At 40.5% G+C, this 20,583-nt stretch overlaps 1 long non-coding RNA gene across 1 annotated transcript; it reads left to right on the top strand.

Moving 5' to 3' along the window:
• The first annotated feature begins 2,121 nt into the window (after positions 1 to 2,121).
• Positions 2,122 to 7,959, top strand: LOC123000047. Its single transcript, XR_006407882.1, has 3 exons — positions 2,122 to 5,862; positions 6,057 to 6,306; positions 6,965 to 7,959. It is a non-coding gene; the product is annotated as an uncharacterized LOC123000047 (long non-coding RNA).
• Positions 7,960 to 20,583: the final 12,624 nt, after the last annotated feature.

Below are 20,583 nucleotides of genomic sequence, written 5' to 3'. Positions count from 1 at the left end.
ACATTTCTATATCATGTGATGATTTTACGCTTTGTGTAAACGCACTCTTATGAAACTTGTGCAGTCCTTGCTGTATGATACACCTTTACATCCACGGAGGAAGACCGTGAGATAAGCTTGAAAGCTCCAGAAAAGGCTAGCAAGTGGACCTTGAGTCTTTTAAAAACCAACAAACAAACAAACAAAAAAAAAATAGTGTTCCTAAGGTCAAGAATGACCCATCACACTCAAAATCCATCATGTCTCACTTTTTTGACCACAAGTTTCACTGATTGTTTTTTTCATCTATGATGGATTGTCAAACTTTGGCGAAATTGGCAAGTCTAGAAAAACTGTGTGAAAATAGGACTTTATACTTTGAAGCAGAAATGCCCAGAACTGCAAACTACTGTACATTATCAACATTTATTGAAGGGGATTTTCCTTTTAAAACTTACTCAATAAAACCTTCATATGCCTGGGTCTCTTGGATATGCCTCCTTCTTGCTCTATCTTCCTTCCTTCCTTCTTTCTCCCCCCCCCCCCCCCCCCCCCCGCTCATCCTCCCGGTTAGGTTTTGAACTATGTACTTGTGTAACAATATAATCCTGTAATGTGATCAGAGGCAGTTCATTTTTAATTACAACTTATGAGGCTTCTGGTTCGAGCCATGACATCATCTTTCTTCAAAGTGCACTCTGAAGACTTCACAGAGGAGGGTAGCCGGTTCTCCCCAAAATAGCAAAACAATAACCCTCAGAAAGGATTAGATGACACCAAGAAGCAATCTGGCGCTGATCAAGTGAATTCCATCAAAAGTTTCACAGCCCATACACACACACACAAACACACACACACTTGAAGACTGCGGTGTGTTTTTAAATGCAGGTCCCAAGAGCAAACCTGGCCTTGTGAAAGGTTGTGCGACAGGAAACAGTCGATCACAGACCTTTCTTTCATCTTTCTTCTCTTCTTTTTTTTTCTTCCTTCCAAATAAACAATGGCGGTAGGGTAATGAGGCCCCTGGGTGTTCTGAGGACATGAGATGAGAAGGAGACCTGGCCACACAGAACGTATAAAACAAGGAGACATGAGGAGAAGCGAGGGCCCAGCCACCTCATTAGGGAACTATGAACGACGGTGGCGACTATTCATTTCCTCTGCTAACGACTGCTGCCTGCCACACGCACACCTGCACATGCGAGCACATAGTAAATACAGACACACTTATAGCATGTGCAAGTGGACACACAAAGACACGTCAACACACAGAGGACACATTCAAGCACAGTGTGACGCAGATGAAGATAATTCTTATTTTAATGGTCAATAAAGACCATTAAAAAGAGGCTAAATTCAGAAAGTAGGAGCTGCCTTGGGGCCCACAATGCCACAAAGAAAAAAATATTTCATCTTTATTTCACAGACCAATAAAAATATACTCCAAAATAAAATACAGTCTATCAGTAAAATGAAGAAAATACAAAATATGTTTTATTTCAAAAGTAAGGTTGCATTAAAGGAATAAAAATCATATCTTGACTTTTATTTCTTGTGAAGCTCCATGAATGACAGATCCTACACTTCCAAAAAAGCAACTGCATAGCAGCTCTTTGTTAGCTCCGCCCTGTCATATAACAGCCCATATCTGTAAGACTCCAGGCCTCCTGTAAACTCCATGGATGTAGCATTAAAGGTGCAGTGTGCAGAATTTAGTGGTGTCTAGCGGAATGGACTTTGCAGAAATGGAATATAATATTCATAACTATATTTTAGTTCATGTAGAATCACCTGAAAATAAGAATCATGGTGTTTTCATTACCTTAGAATGAGCCCTTTATATCTACATAGGGGGCGGGTCCTCTTCCAAGGAGACCGCCATGTTTTGCAGCCACTGTAAGTTCTACATTCTTGGAAGGGGAGGGTGAAGGGATGGGTATTCAGTTTGTTGTAATCTGCAACCTCACCGCCAGATGCCACCAAATTCTACACATTGGACGTTTAAGAAGAACTGAATATCGGACTCAAAGATGGAGCTCCATTCATTACTATGAAAATTGCTCAGTGGCGCATGAAGCCAAAAAATCAGCTTCCTGCTGTGAGGAAATTACCTGTATGTTAACTCACGTTTCCTGATATTTGGGCCCATAGAGCATGTGCACTAGAGACTTCTGCTGGCCAAGCTGGCTCTCCTGGTTGGCTCTCAAATCACTTGAAAGGGGATAAAATTTAATCGTGCAGCTCTTCTCACTGAATGGATCAAATTCTGATAGTAAAATGAATCATTTCGCAGGGTTTGATGCTCAAAAAAATTTATTCACTGTTTCACAGCAGCTTCTTTTCCAATGATTGTGTGCGGGAAAATTATTTTTGGGCCAATGTGCATCACATGATGTTGAACATCACATGATGTTGTAATTACACTATTTGGCCTCTGTGTCTTCCTGGGGGCTTGGTAAACTCAGGCTTTCTGCTCAAAATCTGTATAGTCTCCAAGCCCTATCCAAGATAATCCTGATGACATCATAACAGCGGTATTTTCTCAGACTTCACAAAGCTCCAGCAGATTGACAGACAACATAAAACTGTCTTCACAAGTTGAGCAGCACATGATGAATAAACTGATCTTCATATGTAAAATCAGCATTCTCCTTTAAAGGATAATACTAGCAATATTCCATATTTGTATTAATGTAAACAAATCCCATGAAAACAAAACCAATCTCAATACTTCTCGACTTCCCTATCCTGCCTGAGGCTCTCAACCCCAGGCCCACTGGTTCCTACAGAAGACATTAATCTTTACAAACAGGTCACAAATATATGCTTTCCTTTTTAAAAATGTCCAAATAACTACCTTAATAGCCATCCTGCTGCTACAAATGAACTGAAAACAACACAGACGCTATGTCTGAAATCACTCACTTTTCACAGCACTATATTTACTGTCCGCCATTTTATTTGTGGGTCCAAATTCTGACCGCAAAGGAACGAAAAAAGTAGCGTCCATTGCACTTACAATGTAATGATCTGCATTTCATAGATATGAGTTGTTGGACTCTACAGCTATCAGTGTTGATGCAAAATGATGATGATTTATAATTCAGTGTCCGAAATCCCAATTTACCTATAGAGTGAACCACTAAGTGTGTGTTATATATGGAGTATTGAATAGGTGAACAAGGGAGTGATTCTCAAATAGGCTTATTTCTATTATTTGAAGGACATTATAATTTAGTTCTAAAAGTAGTGGCCTGCTTGTGAACTAGAACAAGACATGTTTTGATTTGACTGAGTTGATTTACTATCTAATTTATGCTAATTTCCTAGGATTTCTCTTTCTCCACCCTTTAAAGTGCTTGTAATTCAAGAGAGACATTTTCAAAAAGGTCTGATGACCTTTGCAGTCACTTAACATCATCACTGACAAATCAAAAATTGGGGCACATTTTCTGCTACTGTATAAAAACTGCGGCTGTGAATGTAGGTGTTGGACTCTCTGTGCTACCGCAAAAAATGTTGAACATTTGGACTGCAGATACTTTCATTCTGAAAACTACCAGATTACTGGGATGAGATTGCACAAGACATTAGGGATGGATTTTAGGGGGGTTGGAAACAGATGCCGCAAAGTCATTTTTCTTTTTTGTTTGCCTACAGACATGCATGGATACCTAAAACATTTACACACACATAAAGACACACACCCTACATACCACTGGGTGTTTGAACAGAGAGTATTAGCCTTGGCAAACAGGGGTGTGCATTAATCAAGCCGAAGTCCTGTTTCATTTCCCTGTCAGGTTTTGAGCCTCAGCACAGGTCAGCAGGAGTGATACAATTTCACCTGAGCTCCTGCATGTTTAATCCCCTGCTTTCCATCCCTCCATCTCTTCTTGCACTCCTCCATCTTTCTCCTGTCTAGCCTTTCCTGTCCTCCTCCTTGCATTGCTCCTATTTACCCCTCCCTCTCTTCGTATTATCATCCTTCCTGCTTCGTCACCCGCTCTTCTACCTTCACTTCATCGATCCTTCCCACTTGATCCACTCCTCCCTTGCTCCCTCTTCCTCCATCAATCCACCCCTCACTCTCCTTCTTCTTCTTCCCTCTATCCTGAAGACAAACACTCCACAGGTTGGACTCACTCGTCCCATCCACATCCCTTCATCTCCCCGTAGACAGTGTGTTTGCTCAGGGATTAGGTCGGGCTTTGTGCTGTTGAGGAAGGAAGGAACTAATCAGACTCTTATTTGTCGTTGCATTCTGTGTCTTATGGTGAGAAGGGAACCTGACCTGCCGGGGGCTTACACACACACACATGCACAGATGCACACATGGCAAGCGGATTGAGCAGGGTGAAAGCTGAGAGCCGGCCAGTGGAGCGAAGCTCTCTCTCTTTCTCACACATACGCACACACATATGTGCACACACACGCCAGCCAGAGGCAACCTGAAACCCCGCCGGACTCAGCCAGAGAGTGAGCGTGGGCGTGCATTCGCCCCTGGACCACTCTGCTCTTTGCTGCTGGCTGGTGTGTGTGTCTGTGTGCACACGCGTGCTCAACACTGCTCTGCTGCTCTGTTACTGTCTTTGTTCCCAGGGCAGGTCTGTTTCTGATTGGCTGGGAGACGTGTGGGATATAGATCTGTGTTTTTCCTCATCAGCGGCGCCTCTGATTTGACAAATTCTGTTTTCCCTGCTGTCGGCAGCCGTACGGGGTCACGACGGCGAAGGGAAGCAGCTGCACAGACGGCGGTTTGTGTGCGAGCCGCTCATACGCCCCCTGTCTGTGCACATGTGATTGTGTTTCGAGACATTTGCAGACGGACGTGTATATGCATACAATCTCACGGTCACACACATACTGTACACACTCTCACCAATCAGCAGGCTGATTAGTCAGTGCTCACATCCCCTTCACCACTTGTCTGCTCCATAATTCATGGATCTAACAGATGGGCTTGGCTCAGATCAAATTCTCTGTAGCGCTTCATGTTAGACAGCCCGGCTCTTTTTTTTTTTTTTTTTTTTTTTACAGGGAACTCAGGTAATGAGCATCAAGTGAGGATACAACAGGTGTCTTGACCTCCTATTCTGTTTTTTTCCCAGACACACACCTGGAAGTGCATTTTAAGAGTTTGAAGCTCCCTCTGTTGCTGTTAACACAAATTATTCATGCATTTACTGAACTGGGGATGTGAGGGGGAAAGAATTTATCGTTTTCCAATTGATCGAGTTTCAACAAAATGTTTACAAGCTGCAATGTGTCTCTGAAGACTGAAGAGTCCCACACTACTATCACAGTAACTTAATCTCCGTCTCTCTCCTGTCCTCTGAATGCACCCAACTACAGGTTAGCTTGTGTGCACTTGCTTTCTCCTTGTGTTCTCACAATTAGTCATACTGCAATATAAATTAACCACCTTCATCGAATTTGACATAATTTCCTCTCAGAGGAATAGTTGAACATTTTGGGAAATACACTTACTGACTTTCTTTCTGAAAGTGAGAAAAGAAAAATCGATACCACTCTCATGTCTGTTAGCCTAGCTTAGCCTGGCTTAACCTTAACACTGGCAGCAGGGGGAAGAGCTAGCCTGCTCAACCAACTCCTCTTAATAAACATGTTTTACCTCATTTGTTTAACCCGTACACCAACAGAAATATAAAAACGACAATTTAAGGTTTTAGGGGGGAGTTACATCTCTGTTGCACCAGGCGCAGCTCTATGACGTTGCGTCTGTGATGCGGTTTCGTCCTGTCCTCTGCACGGCTACATACCCCACTGGGAGCATTTTGGAAGTGGAGCAATTTGCCAGCCCGATTTTGTTAACTTGCCCAGATGTTGATTTTTTCCTTGATTTTTGTTCTTCTACCATGGGTAAGTAGGCTACGTACTTAAATGGTTTCTTTTTTTGTCTGTTTTAATTGCGTTTATTGCTATTTCCTGCTCTGTTGTGCTGTGGCCTACAGACAAAGTTAATACAGTTAAAAGTGCAGTTATGAACGACATGGATGAAAGATTTATGGCTGTGTTTTAGTTGTTAAATATACATTGATCCTCATAATTATAAGGCGTGCAGGGGGAAGAAGGAAAAGGAGCCAATATTGGGTGCATCACCCCAACCAGCAAAGGAGACAACAAGGGGATTTTTTATCATCTTGTGGCTGAGCCAGGCTGGACAGCCAACGCCATCATCAATATTTTCAGATGAGTTCAGAGCAGATGGATGAACTTCTGTCCCTCATTGACCCTGAACTGACCAGACAATCAGCAAATTAGAGCTGCCATAGAGCCCAAGCAGAGACTGGCTGATGGAATGAGGTAAGCTGCAAATTTCACAGAAAGAAATCACTGAAACTTTTTAATACACAAAATTTTCACCCAAAGAAAAACAATTTCTTAACACTGCAAAATAATAAATATAGTAAATAACTATTTAACTTTCTAAAGTCTCTATGGAAGTATAAAATTTAGATTTACAAAAATTTACATATTTTTAGCAAAAAAAAAAAGGCATTTACAAAACCAATTCACACTGTCACATTTTGAAAACCAGTAACTATTTACAATTTAGCAAGTTTTCGCTCTGTATTACAGGTGTGTGTAGTAAGACCCCCCAGTGCTGTTATCTTCCCATTGAGGGTCACTGCTGGAGGGCAGCATTTGGATGTATGGTCCTGTCAGTCTTGTGATGTGCGGTTCCTTTATGTCATAGGAACAATTTGCTTAGGAACTTTTCATTTATAATCTCTCACCACCTTTGCAATACACCATGAGAAATTTTAATGTTGCTAAAGTCACTAATACTGTTATCACTTTGGATTATCTTTGCATACTTCCAGTCCTTTTGAGTGCTGCTGCTGCTGATCCACTTGGCAGATTTTTTTTCCCTTATTTTTCACAAAAGCATCCCTTAATGCTTAAATAAATAAAAAGAATTTCACATGTAACTTATATTTGCTCGTTTCCTCCCTCACAGATACTTGGCTTCTGGGGACTCACTGGTCAGCCTAGCATTCAGCTATCACCTACGCACAACTGTAATCAACTCTGTCCATATGGTATGTGCAGCCATTGAAAAAGCGATGATGGAGAGGTTATTATCCAGGCCAACACGAGACACTTGGAAGGAGGTGGCACAAGGCTTCTGGGAAAAACTGAATTTCCCAAATTGCCTGTGAGCAATAGATGGAAAACATGTAACCATACAAGCATCACCACTGTCTGGTAGTCAGTGCTTCAACTACAAGAAGACTTTTTCCATAGTGCTTTTGGTGCTTGTGGATTTGGAAAAACCAGCGATGGTGGGATGTATGCCAGATCAGATTTGAGGAAAGGAACGGAGACCAGAACATTTCATGTGCCACCTAGTACCTCCCTACCTGGTGATGTGCCATGCGTCGTGGTGGGTGACACAGCTTTCCCACTCAAGTCATACTTGATGCGACCATAACCTGGACAGAACCTCACTCATCAAAAGAGGATTTTCAACTACAGACTTAAAAGAGCAAGGATGGTGATGCAAATTGCCTTTGGCACTCTGGCCTTCAGGTGGAGAATATTTCATCGCAAAATCAACCTGCACCCTCAAAGTGTGGACACACTTGTGGTGGCTGTATGCACCCTACCCAACTTCCTGCGTGCCCCTCGCAAAAACCAGAGGTTGCTGGATGAGGAGGGGCAGCAGGGGAGACACATGGCACCAGTAAGAAACATGAGAGGAAACAGGGCATCAAGAGAGGCTTGTAATGTGAGGGAGGTCTTTCACACCTTCTTTAACCCTCCTGTGTGTCTTGGTAAGACAGGATGGTGTGATAACATGACCAAAAAAGGTTATTGAAAGAAATTGTACATATTAATTTGTAAATAGCTCTCTTTTGTTTTTTAGATTCTCTTTTTTGTTATGCTAGGAAAGGGATTTAAAAAGCTGATATGTGATTACGCTCTCAAAGACAAGTTACTGTTGTATTTATGAAAAGGTCCTCAGTCTTTATAATGTCTTTTTATAATGTTTTCTTTTTGAAAATATTATTTAAGAAAAATCATTTGTCTGAGAACTTAAGTCTTCCCAAGTATTTTTTTGTTAGCCCCCCTACAACATTTGAAAGTGTGGTTGTAAAACTATCACCCAAACTTTGTCATCCAAAGGAAAAGAGGTCATGCCACTCTGTAGAGCCATTAATGAGCAATTCACATTTGCATAAGTGCAAGGACTTCCACCACAGTAGACTGTATTTGAACAGCACTGACAATGGGTAGTTGGTATAACCCTGTGACACCATAGCTAAGGGAAGTTTTTTTCAACGCTCCTCTATACTTGCAGAAATTTAAATCATCATAAGTAACAAATAATATCTCACATGCCGTGTCCTGTGAAATGCAAGGTTATTGAACAGTTTTTTTTTTTAAATGGGTATCCAAAATGGATAATTACTGAATGGTCCTTTACAAGTAATTGACTGTACGAGTTGCATTCATTAAGTCGGGCAAAATCACGTATTAACGGCTTGTTCTTGTAGCCTCCTGGTTAAGATGCACACCACATAACTGCGATGCTCACGGTTTGAATCCGGCAGCGGACCTTTGTTGCGAGTCGCCCCCCATCTGTCTCTGTCAGGCAGGTGGACCCAAATGCAGAAAGCAATAGGAAGGCAACAGGAACTTAAGAAAATAAATATTTATTGCCAGACTCTGGTTACAGGCAGATGAAGGTAAAAACAGAACTTGGCTGGCTTGAAACACGAGGTGCAAAAACAGCAGCTGCAAACACCAGGATGTACATTAACCACAAACTGACAAGAGACGGGTTGCAATCATTTCTTATAAGGTGCATACGGCCACCTACTGTACCGGAGTATGTAGAATGAGATACTATCCCTGGGTTACTTTACATCATTAGGTAAATAAATAATTCTTGAATGATAGTTTTAATTAAGAAAAAAAACCTACTAAATTCTATGGTATGATCTTATCTCCTTCAGATATTCCACAATGGTGGAGAACTTTCTGTGTGTCCTGTACCACACCTCCTTTTGTTCCCAGAATTGGCAAAGAACTCAAACAACAGACAGATATAAATACACAAGGAACTAATAACAGAACAAGACACAGGTGGAGTGGGGCCGGCATTTGAAAAGGAGGGAAACACAAGGATTGATTAACACTGAAGACAACGAGGGTGTGGCAGGCAACACACAGGGCAAGTCTAATGAGACTAAACATTGAACAGGTGTGCAAGAGAAAACAACCTTAGCAGGACTACAGCAACACATGAGAAACACAAGAGGTTACAAACTGTCAAGAATAAAACCAAAGCAAGGCAGAGATAAAACTAAAGGAAACAAGAGCCCTGGACTCAAAGGAAAAATAATACCACGCTCAAGCACTACACAAAGAAACACAAATGGCAAATGTAGTTATCGCAAACAATATGTGACCCAGAACACATTCAACACACACAGAGCAACGCAAAAAAAAACCCCGAACACAAAAAGCCCACATAACAGAGTCCATGACACTCTCCCTTCATTTCGTAGTCATATCTACACTGTCCCTATAATAAAGGCATAAAATGCCCCCAGAGAATATTTTAAAAAATCATGTATTTATATGGTAGCTAATTAGTAGATTATACTCACTTTCCACTCCAAAAACCCCTGCAATTGAATTCCACGCCTTGTGCTTTCTGGTGTTGTCCTTATAAAACGGATCTGTGGTGTCATATAACATCTTGTGTTTTTCCACTTCTCATGAACCTCTCATCCTCCATGGTGTCAAAAATGTTCTGACCAGTTGACCTCTGGCCTGCTGCCACCGGTTATAACATAATTTTGATGTAGTGATGTGATATATGATCAGAAGTCTGCACAGGGTGTTTAATTTTGAAAACTGACTGGATGCTCTATGTCGTTCCTGTATCTGACTTCCTGCATGGTTTGATCTGCTCTGTGCAGCCCGACGCGGCTTCCGTCAAAAATAGAGTAGGCGCGTATTTTTGGCGGAGCAGAGCGGAGAGCCACTTCTGAAACGTGCTGTGACACGTCTGGTGGGATCACAAGCTTTGTCTAGCGTGGCCGCGATCAACTCCAGCGACCGCATCGCAGCCGGATCGCGACGCAGCCGCGCCCGGTGGAATCAAACTGTTACATGCTGTAACAGTTTATCTAAACCTCACTGTGACAACAGGACTCCAGGAAGTAACTGCTCCCGGCTGTTCTGTCCTGTAAAGTAATAGTTACAGCACATCACTCCCCTTAAAACCACAAATGTTGTTACATCTGTTGGTGTATGGGTTAAGCAATTACAGTTACAACTTGCTAATTAGGGAGCTTCAGAGGTGCTGGTAGGCACAATTTTCACTTTGAACAGAGCGGAACTGTTTCCTGCTTCCAGTCTTTATGCTAAGTTAAGCTAATCGCCTTCAGGCTGTAGCTCCGTACTGAACGCACAGACATCAGAGAGCGGTACTGATCTTCTCATCTAATTTTCGGAAAGAAAGCGAATAAGCGTATTTCCCCAAACGCATTCCTTCAAAGAACAGTTGGATGCACAAAAGTTAAAATGGACTGCGGCCAGTTTCATGATGAAGAAAAGTATCAAAACATCTTCTCAAATCTCTCCTGTGACAAGACCCTTCTCCACTGTCCTTCTGTATGCTTAATATGTTCCAAAATGACAGTAAATGCACCACTTTGTTGCGACTATAGTTTGTTGTTTGTGTTTGTCAGCCAGGGCCAACCTAAGCAAGCATAGTTTCATCAAAAGGTTAACAGCTAACAATTAACAAGCAGAGGCTGTAGCCATATTTGGGCAAAAATATGAATGTTTGAAACAAGGTGATATATGGGCAGACAAGAGAAGAGAACAGAGAAGTGGATTGTGCTACAGGAGTTGTTAGAGAAGTTTCTATGGATGTAGTTTTACATTGTGAATCCAAGTTAACTAAAGCTGCTGTCATTGGCTGATAAGCAGGCTAAACATTTTTTAGAGCAATTCAATTCAATTCAGATTTTATTAAGGACACAATTCATGGAGTATAGTTCATAGTTCATAGTTGTTTAAGCCAAGATAGGTTAAGTGTTCAGTACTTAAAATAATAGATTTTCTGAGGAGAATTCCTCAAAGTGCTTTTTTTAGAAAGAGCTCAGATATATTTAGGGCCTCAGTATGCTTCAAGAGAAGTGCTTTTTAAAAAAAATTGAATTAACAGCAATCTGAAACCTCCTACCACCACACCTTTTCAGTGTCCAAATTAGTGGGGTTGCCTCTGTCAATTTTTGTAACTTTTTGAAATGATCAACAATCACGCCCCCTCTCACCACAACCATTTTGGCCAAGTGTGTGGATAAGGCAGGTTTTGAATTTCTGTCTCTCCCTCTTCTTTTTTTCATTTCTTAACATGACTCCTTCCATTGCTTTTCGCATTTACAACAGAGTGCAACACCGTGAAGAAGAGACTGTCTGAAAGTGTGCTCTGCTGTCCATATTTGTACAATTAATCGCTCGGAGACTACAAAGACACACAAAAGAGAAAAGAATTCTGGGAGAGAGATCAGGGAGGCAGTGTGATGCTGCCAGGAGGAAGATATGACAGCAGGCTTCTCACCCCGCCTTTGAGTATGGTCATTTGGAACGTGCATAAACATTTTTGCTTTTAGACTTGATTAAACAACTCATTTCAAGCATGCTGAACCTTTTATACTGCTCACATCCCTGCAGTTCAGTAAGAGCAGGTCACTTCAAGAACAACAATAACATATTCGTACGGTATACAGTATTTCATTTCTGGTTCTTGTGAATTTACATGACTAATCGTGACACTAAATCCTGCTCTCTTAATATAGGCGCCGTATGCGGATAATAATTCATGGTAGATTATAAAAAGTTGTTCGGGAAACGAATACTTGGTCAAACACAAAGCTCCCACTTAATGCTTCTAACCTTAAACTGTGCTCAGGCTGTCGGGAGTGTGTTGTTTCCAGCAGCTGGCTCTATTTTTTGTGCATTTCTCGTGTAGAATTTTTGTCATGGATGGAGTAATGCTGACTTGGCCTGAGGCGTTCCTAATGAGAGCAAAAACTCCCTGGGCTGCTGCCACCCAAACAGACCCAAAAAAGCTCACGCACTTACAGTAGATACAGAAAATCAGGCACAAAATACTGTCCTTCTAAGCACACACACACACACACAGTAAACACACATATATTTAGTTTATCCTGACGGTCAGGTGACTTGTTTCTGAGGATATTCCCAGAAAGGGTTCATTAGGGTAAGATCTAATCATGGAGAGCAATGTGACCGGACCGCGTCAGTTGATCATCATCGCCTCAAGCACACACTCATTGAACTTGGACACAGAGTCACTCCCGCTGAATGAATGGAATACATACAAAGGTTTTATTAAATGGAATACATGCTGTATGATGCATTGGTTGCTGGATGTCTGCCCTGACTTACCCATGCGTTCGGCAAGTAACTCAAATTAAAAAAATTCATTTTGATTTAAAATGTATATGACAGAATGATCTTGAAAAAGCCGGCTTACCAAATAAATTTAACAAATGCATGCACTCACACACCCACACATACAGGCATGCAATATACACTCACAGTGGGAAAGCTAACCAACAGTGAGCCAGAGCGAGAGAACAGCTTGGTTTTGACCGTGGAAAGAGTGGCATCATCACATTGGTCCTAATATAAAATTGAGACAGCGCAGTGATGTGGCCGAGTGGCTGCAGGGGCCAGACAGAGAGCTGGAGACAAAAAAAGGCAAACACTTCCTAAATGATTATCAAGGGACAACAAATCTGTGCATCTAAGGGAAGAGGGGTGTTATCACAGCATGTAGCTACAAACACTGCACATGGAGTCATATGATATAGGGAGCAATGTGCCTTTAATAATCAGAGGAATAAACAGCTAATAAAAGGAGGAGCTGCCCCCTCACTGGTCCGTTTCCCGTCATCATTAGTGAGCACTTTGTGGAAAACTTCAATGTTTTCTTGCCAGACTGAACTTGCCAGCCTTTTGAAGGTTGAAATACAGCTTTCAAAGCCAGCTAAATCAAACACAACTCCTATTTGCCAAATATCTCACACACATATTTGTCACGGGTTTGATCATTAGTGGAGAGCTGACCTGCCTGTGAAGACGTGTGGGTACCCAAATGCTATAGAATTTGACATTTGGCAATCCTGAGCCAGTGAAGGCATGTTGTGACTCTGAGTTTCTATTCCTGACAGCTTTTTCTCCTTGATTTATGACCTTGAGGGGAAACAGAGTTCTCCAGTCCACCTCAGAGTGAACAAACTAATGAACCAGATGCATTATTTATTACTGAAGGCAAAGCCCAGAACAAAAGCTGAGGCTAGGGTAAAAAACACTGAAACATTCCAAATGCAGAGAGGGAAGGAATGCTTTCGCTTCCTGCTCTCGTTATTTTGCACGTCAACCTGAAGCTCGTGCCAAGTATAATATTAGTTGGATAAGAGATTGTTGCAGTGTAGTCTATAATGTGAGTAGATGGGAATGGCAGTTCTTACGCTCTAATTCAGGAATCAAAGTGATTGTTGCTTACCTTGATCAGCGGTGGGCTGGCATGCTAGCTGTGAGAGCCGGTGGAAAAGATTAGATCTTAATTGTCAGACATTACAGTGCGATGGCACCCAGAGAGACATGGAGAGACACTACTGTGCCTTGTAATAATCCTTCATGGTGCTGACACAGAGATCCAAGTTAAACAAGCTCAGGGGATTGTGTCATTCCGTCTCTAGTTACATTAATGAGAGAGGACTTATTCCTGTAATATCACCTCACATCTGCCAAGACGCTCACCAAGCTTTGGCACAGATATCTCAGCCTTTATTTTTGCTGTAGGCAGGTTCAACTTCCGAGGCTCTATGGGGAAATCAGTGTACCGATGGCCTGCTACTGCTACGCTCTCTTTGTGCTCACAATTTAACTCCTCATCAAAGGTTACATATTTCTATGAGCTGTGAGTCCTGCATAAGTACAGTTTTGCAAACCTGTACCTGCCCCAGCACCAGACCTGATCCATTACCTGCAATTAAAAAATTTAATATAGATTTATATAATAAAATCTGGACCTGACCCGATGCGTTTATGGAAGACCCAACCTGTAATCAAATTGGCTCAAAGCTGGCAGCTGGGCAGTATGGGTAAAGTGAGGTGTGCCAATGATAATAAAATAAAGAATATCGTGGTTATATGTGCAGATTGTGCAGGCAGTGATCAACACTGTCGATGTACTAACAAGGTAAAAACACAGGGGAACATACACCTGTGTGTTTTTACCTTGTTAGTGTAACTCATTGGCAGAGGCACACACATGCACCCCTCCAAAATCCTGTGTATTTTACACACAGCTGGCACAGTGTGGATTACCTCATTAACTATTGAACTCTTCCTTTTTTTGGTGTTTCTATGCTTTTATTACAGACAATAGAGCAATGGCAGGAAACGAGGGATGCAACAAAGGTCCCCGGCCGGACTCAAATCAGGGAATCTGCAGTTCATGGTCAGCATACTAACCCCTGATTCTTCAGATTTACTTTAAGAAAATCTCTTTCCTCACCCTCTGTTTGGATTGATAAAATTACAATACTAAGGATGAACAAAAAAGGCTATAACACCGGACACTTTTTTCATTTCTGTTTGTTCTTTTTGGTCTCCCATTTATTTTTCTTTCTCATGTTAATTGAAATTCTTTGTAGAGGCCTGAAGCAGAAAAAGTACACATAATTTCACCAGAATAAAACAAGCCAAAGAAACACAAAAATAAAAAAAGAAATGTCCTAGAAAACAAATTAATGGAGCAGAAAGAAATAATAATGTTATGAAGCAAAAATATGTTTTGGTTCTTTGCCACATTCCTTTATTTGCCACATAATCTTACACCCCATGAATGACAGCATGAATAGACATGGGTTTGTAGGAATTGATGAGACTTGTTTATATTTATATAGAGATATACAATTGCAATCAAATAAAAATGAAAGAAGGAAAAAACTTTTTTGACTCAAAAGGAAACTTACTAAAAGCACAATATTTCATCTTCACTATGACTTACATACTATATCAAACACAGGAAATAAGTTAGTGTTTTCTTCAGCCAAGGGGGCTCACCCTTGATATCCCTGTATATCTTTGTTTTTCTTTCATGTGATAAGGTCGTCCTCTGGCCTACAAGCTGTTGTTCTTGCCCTAAATGTCATCAGTCATAGTAGCGTTTAGCACTCCCTTCACATTAATAACAGCACTTATTTATTTAAACCCTTATTGCTTTGACAACCACAATGAAAGCGTGTAGACGTGCATGTATGTGTGTGGATGTGTGAGAGGATAACATGAAAGTATGGAAGCCTGTTTTTGCCATGAAAAGAAAAACAAAATAGACAAAAAAAACTTTGCATGATAGAAATACAAATAATTATGATAAGTTAAAATAATGAGATGTTATGTCAGATGTCATGCTGACAGTAAATAAGAAGTTTGATTTAAATCAAACTTATGAGAAAAGTCAAAATTGTAAATTATAAATCAAATTGTAATAGTCAAAATTATGAGACATTTATATAAAATTATAAGGTAGTAAGTTTTCACTCACTAAATCAAAATTATAAGAAAAAAAAGTGATACTAAGTCAAAATTACGATAGTCAAAATGATGTGATACTAAGTCAAAATTGTAACTTATTAAGTAAAATGATGGGATAAATTTATGAGATACTAAGTCAAAATTATGAGATACTAAATTACTATGCCAAACTTATAGTCATAGGTTTCATCATTCCACACTTTTTATGTATTTTTGTCCCATTTCTTGGCAGAAATGAGCTTCTATAACAGAGAGATGTTCTTGAATAATTGAGATATTGCAGTTACTTTGCGATGCCAGACATTATATTCACCTACAGTGACTTACTATTCCAAGTATGATGCCATTGGATATGTGCATTTTCTATAGTCTTTTAACTTGTAGGATACCATATGTGTGAGTTCAGACAGCGTTTTGTCCATGATGGAGCCAAATGTTTAAAGTTTAATGTGAGATGCTGAGAATGAAGGTTTTATACAGTACAGTCATATATCTCAAGGTTCCATACAAAAAAACCTCATGACAGTTGGAGGGCTGTTTAAAGAAAATTCATCCTGATATAAATCTTGAACAGTTTTACTGAGAGAAACGTGTCAGAACACACTCTGAAACTCTCACCCCTATCAGCCAGTAGACTCAAACAAACACACCACAAGCAACCTCCCTGCACAAACACTTGAATTGTTATCACTAATATTTCTTCATTTGTGTTTACCCTGGCAGAGGGCCAGACCGGTCTTATTCATCAATCAAGCAAACAGGAAATACTTCCAGCATACTCAAACTTTGTCTCAACATCAGCACGACGCAGCTCACGTTGTTGCTGATGACAGCGGAAATCCACACTTCAGTCCTCACGTTTGGCCTTGATAGGGCTAAATCCAGCCATTCACAAAGGCTTGAAATCTTGTCAAGAGTGCCAGTGAAGCTCCTCGTGGATGATTAAAACAAGATGATGTCAATGTATTTTATTTTATTTTTCCGATGCAGCTGCATCCTGATCCAACATTGAGACACAAGATGAGACAGGGATCTCTCTGACTGCTAGCCTGGCTAATCCGCTCCGACAGCTGTGCGATGACACCAGGAATTAGTCGTTGCTCATGCAAATAGAGTGCATATGCTAATACTGGAGCTAATTGGTGGAAAGAGGAGGGGTGGGGGATGTGAGAAGGCATGTCAGTTAGAAGTTAGCTGGACGGAGACGTGCGCCCGCTCTGCTCTCAGCAGTCTGAGAGGTTTCCAGCAGCCCTCATTACACATGTGGAGTAGAGTGAGGACTGAGATAATACCATTCAGTTTTGACTAATACAGATGGCAAATTTGTTGAGTCCTTACGTCACTGCCACTTTGAGCATATTTGAATCTCTCCCACTTTGCATACTAGATATGATGAATACATTGACATTTTTAATGGTAATACACTCAGTGAATACCATGATAATGAATGAACTAGTGAGGCAATAGCTCCCATTAGCAGCACTAAACTACACTTATCACAGTACGGAGCAATATTCAGGGGTATTATGGCTTTTTAACAACAATTGTCATGGAAGCCGTTTTTGTGGAAAAGGTGAAACACATAAATACAGAACAAGCTGCCACTAAACAAGTTGTGCCATAAAATAGCTTCCTCACTGCTGCAGAAATGCAAAGTTAGTAAAATACTATCTGTAAAAAAAGGCTCCAACTGAGTTTAACTGTTGTATAGTTAGAGGTCACTGGAGTTCACTGATTTTCAAAAGGTAAGTGCTGCTTTCTTTCCCCTTCAGTCATTTCACTGATTCTTACCTCATCATATCTGGCCAACCATATTTCTGTCTGTGTTCCTTGAATCAATCAGTTGTTGGATGATGCTTTTTGAATATCTTCGTGTTCCTGTCCTGTCAGACCCCATCACCGCCATGATCTCCAGGCCTTCATTTAGTGAACATGCCACATGTTGATGATGCCAAAGTCTTTCTGTGTTGCTAACTCAATAAATGTTGAGTTATTATCTCCGTATTGAACTAATTCCTTTGGTAAAACCATGACAGTCAAGGGTACTGTGGCCCCCAAGCCAGCTGTACTCCAGACCACCAGCCACTCAGCCGGTGCAGCCGATCAAAGGACAAACCTTCTTGGCAGTGTCTTGCTTCCTGGGTTCACGTTTCCAGTTAACCAAACTGGTTGTAATTAGGATGTCTGCCTCGGGATAAAGAAAAGAGAGCGAGAACTAAATAGGAAAATGATCTGATCCCGGCTGGAACAGAGTTTGCATGTGATCTCGCACACATATAAATACACAAATATATGCATGCTTGTTTTATGAGTCTCTCACTGACGCACGCACGCATGGACACACACACAAACACACACACATACATAGAGAAAATCAGTAAGCCTCTCTTCTACCAAAGTCTCCAGCCAGACCACCCAGACCTCGATCCTCTGGAGGCCTGGCCCGGGCCGCTCTGACTGGCTGGTCGGTCGGCCGCGGAGCAGCGTTAGGGGTCAGAGTTGAAGTCAGAGTTGTATTCCTGGCAACTGAGGCAGTGTTGACTGGCAGAGAGGAAACACCAATAGGCCAGGCTCCAACCCTCGCCCCTCAGGGATTGTAGGGGTCAAGGACTACATCCAGTCTGGCTCCATTGGACATCAATGAATGCACACCGTCAGCACAGTGTGTCTGAGATCCTGTGCATTTCTCTCAGTGTCATTATTTGACAAGTCGGTAAGAAATGACTTTAAGTGCATTACCAGACATCGATGACGCAAACCTATATTCGTTACAGTCATGCCATTTTAACATGGCCAGAAACAACAACACAAATACAAACACACAATAAGTGATGAAAGAGAAAAAGATTTTAAAAAGAAATCACGGGTTGTCACCTCTACAACTTTGCAGTGCTGATTTATTTTATTTCCACCAAACCATTTGTCACATGAAGCACTTCTCAACTCTGCCAAAGTGCTATTTGCTGCCTTTTTATTTTCTTTCCTTTTTGTTTTTAAACTTCAACTCCTGAACATTTGATGGACTGGACTTGAAGAGTCCCTTGAAGAAAAACACCAAAAAAACAGATTCACTGATTGTAGGGAACCTTCCTCCTTTGCAAATTGTGTGCTGTGCAGTTGTGCAGGAGCCATAATCATGTTGCTGTACATCATGTGCCATGTGTACTTAACTTTCTTGAAACATCTATGCTTGTCTGCAGTGTGACTTGTGTGGCACTTTGTAGCTACCCATTAATTTCATGCACAGATTCAAAATAACTATCAGTGATGTGTAGTAACTTTAAAATGTGGCCACTGGCACAATGTCCTCCTGCTACTAAACTGCTGAAACCTAAAGCTGACTTTGAAAAGAAATACACAGTTAGTTCTCTCATTAGTACTATTGTACACACTGTTCTGTATTTTTTTAGTCCAAAGAGCATTTGGACAGTAAAACAATGACAAGAAACTTAATGCGCTATTTTACATGTCTGTTTAATTCCAATTCAAATTAATTGAGAGAGTATTTTAGTCTGTGCACAGAAGGTCAGCTACACAACCAAAAATGTGAAAATGAGTCTATCAGTAAGCATAAAAATCAACATACAGGAAGAATAAATTTTCAATAATAAATACATTATGAATAAACATTTTCTTGGGTATAAACTGAGTAATAATTTTGAGTAAATTCCTTTGGAAATCAGCAACTGCTCATAACCTCAACTGAACAACTAAACTCTGCCTTACAATTTTGGCTTTATTACTTTCCAGGAAAGTAATAAAACGTGGCTAAGAAGATTATGTGATAGAATTAAAAAAATCACTAAATGGACCATACACTGAGATTTTTAAAATTCGATTTCAATTTCAGTCTCAAACTTTTTCATTTTTCATCATAATTTTTAAAACATGGTAACTGGGCAAACTTCATCTGCTGAGGAAGATTGCTCGGTATAATCAAAAGCCCCAGAAAAGCTACTAAATGGACCTTGCCATGAGATTGTTATGGCAATAAAAACAGAGACACCATGCCTTTTTGTACATTTATTACCATATATTGCAAATTTGACACTAAACAGGTTGGACTTTTTGACAACCTTAATCAGAAATCCTAGTGAATGTCGTTGCTGAACATTGCTCGAATAACAACAGTAACTGGTGGATCAGAGTGCATAAATGTATATTATATTTTAAGCAGAATGTTAGAATTGGTAATATTATTGTGGAGCTATGCAGGTATTATATGCTGTGTGATGTTCATTATTTTAATACCAGAAAATGTGTAGCCTGTATCAAATGAATCAAATGCATTGAGATTTATTGTTATTCTAAAGAGAATGAAGAGAGAGACTTGAGAAGAGCCTCATAAAAAATGACTGTTTTCCATCATGACTAGCACACTGCGAGTCTATGCATTTTTAATGTCTCAACCAGGAATAATAATGTAACTGTAAATCCCACAAAGTATTATGGTGTCATCACACATATAAGAACTGACTATGATATGTAAATATTTCAGTGATTAGAGGGCGAGTGCCATGGAATTTCCTAGAAAGAAAGAAAATATATAAAAAATAATAATAAAAAAAAATTATGTCCACACATCCTCTAAGTGGGAGCACATATTTGATTAAAAGTCCAGTCCATATTCAAATGAGTTCATTATGGAGCCTCAGTCACGAACAGTCTCCACATACCACAGATTATAATAGGCGGTTGCTAAAATTGGGATGTAAATCTCATTATTGGAGTGTATTCGAGAACATATCAGTCTTCCTTTTCTGGTGTAGAAATCACGCTCGCAGCGGCACCCTGGGACAGCCTGGTCATGTAAATCGCTGAGTGTTTTAAGTATGTACATATTTTAACATGTTAATCTATCTGACAGACCAAACATAATGCTGACAAGGCCTTCTCCCCTCGGTGCTCTCTAGGCCAAGCCTAATAGCATGCACACTTTGCTCTGTCAAAGACAAAACATAAATAAATCATTTAATTCAT

The sequence above is a fragment of the Thunnus albacares genome, chromosome 16 (assembly GCF_914725855.1).
Source record: "Thunnus albacares chromosome 16, fThuAlb1.1, whole genome shotgun sequence".
NCBI lineage: Eukaryota > Metazoa > Chordata > Actinopteri > Scombriformes > Scombridae > Thunnus > Thunnus albacares.
The sequence above is the reverse complement of the archived record's forward strand: the minus strand, read 5'-3'. Positions and strand labels throughout refer to the sequence as shown.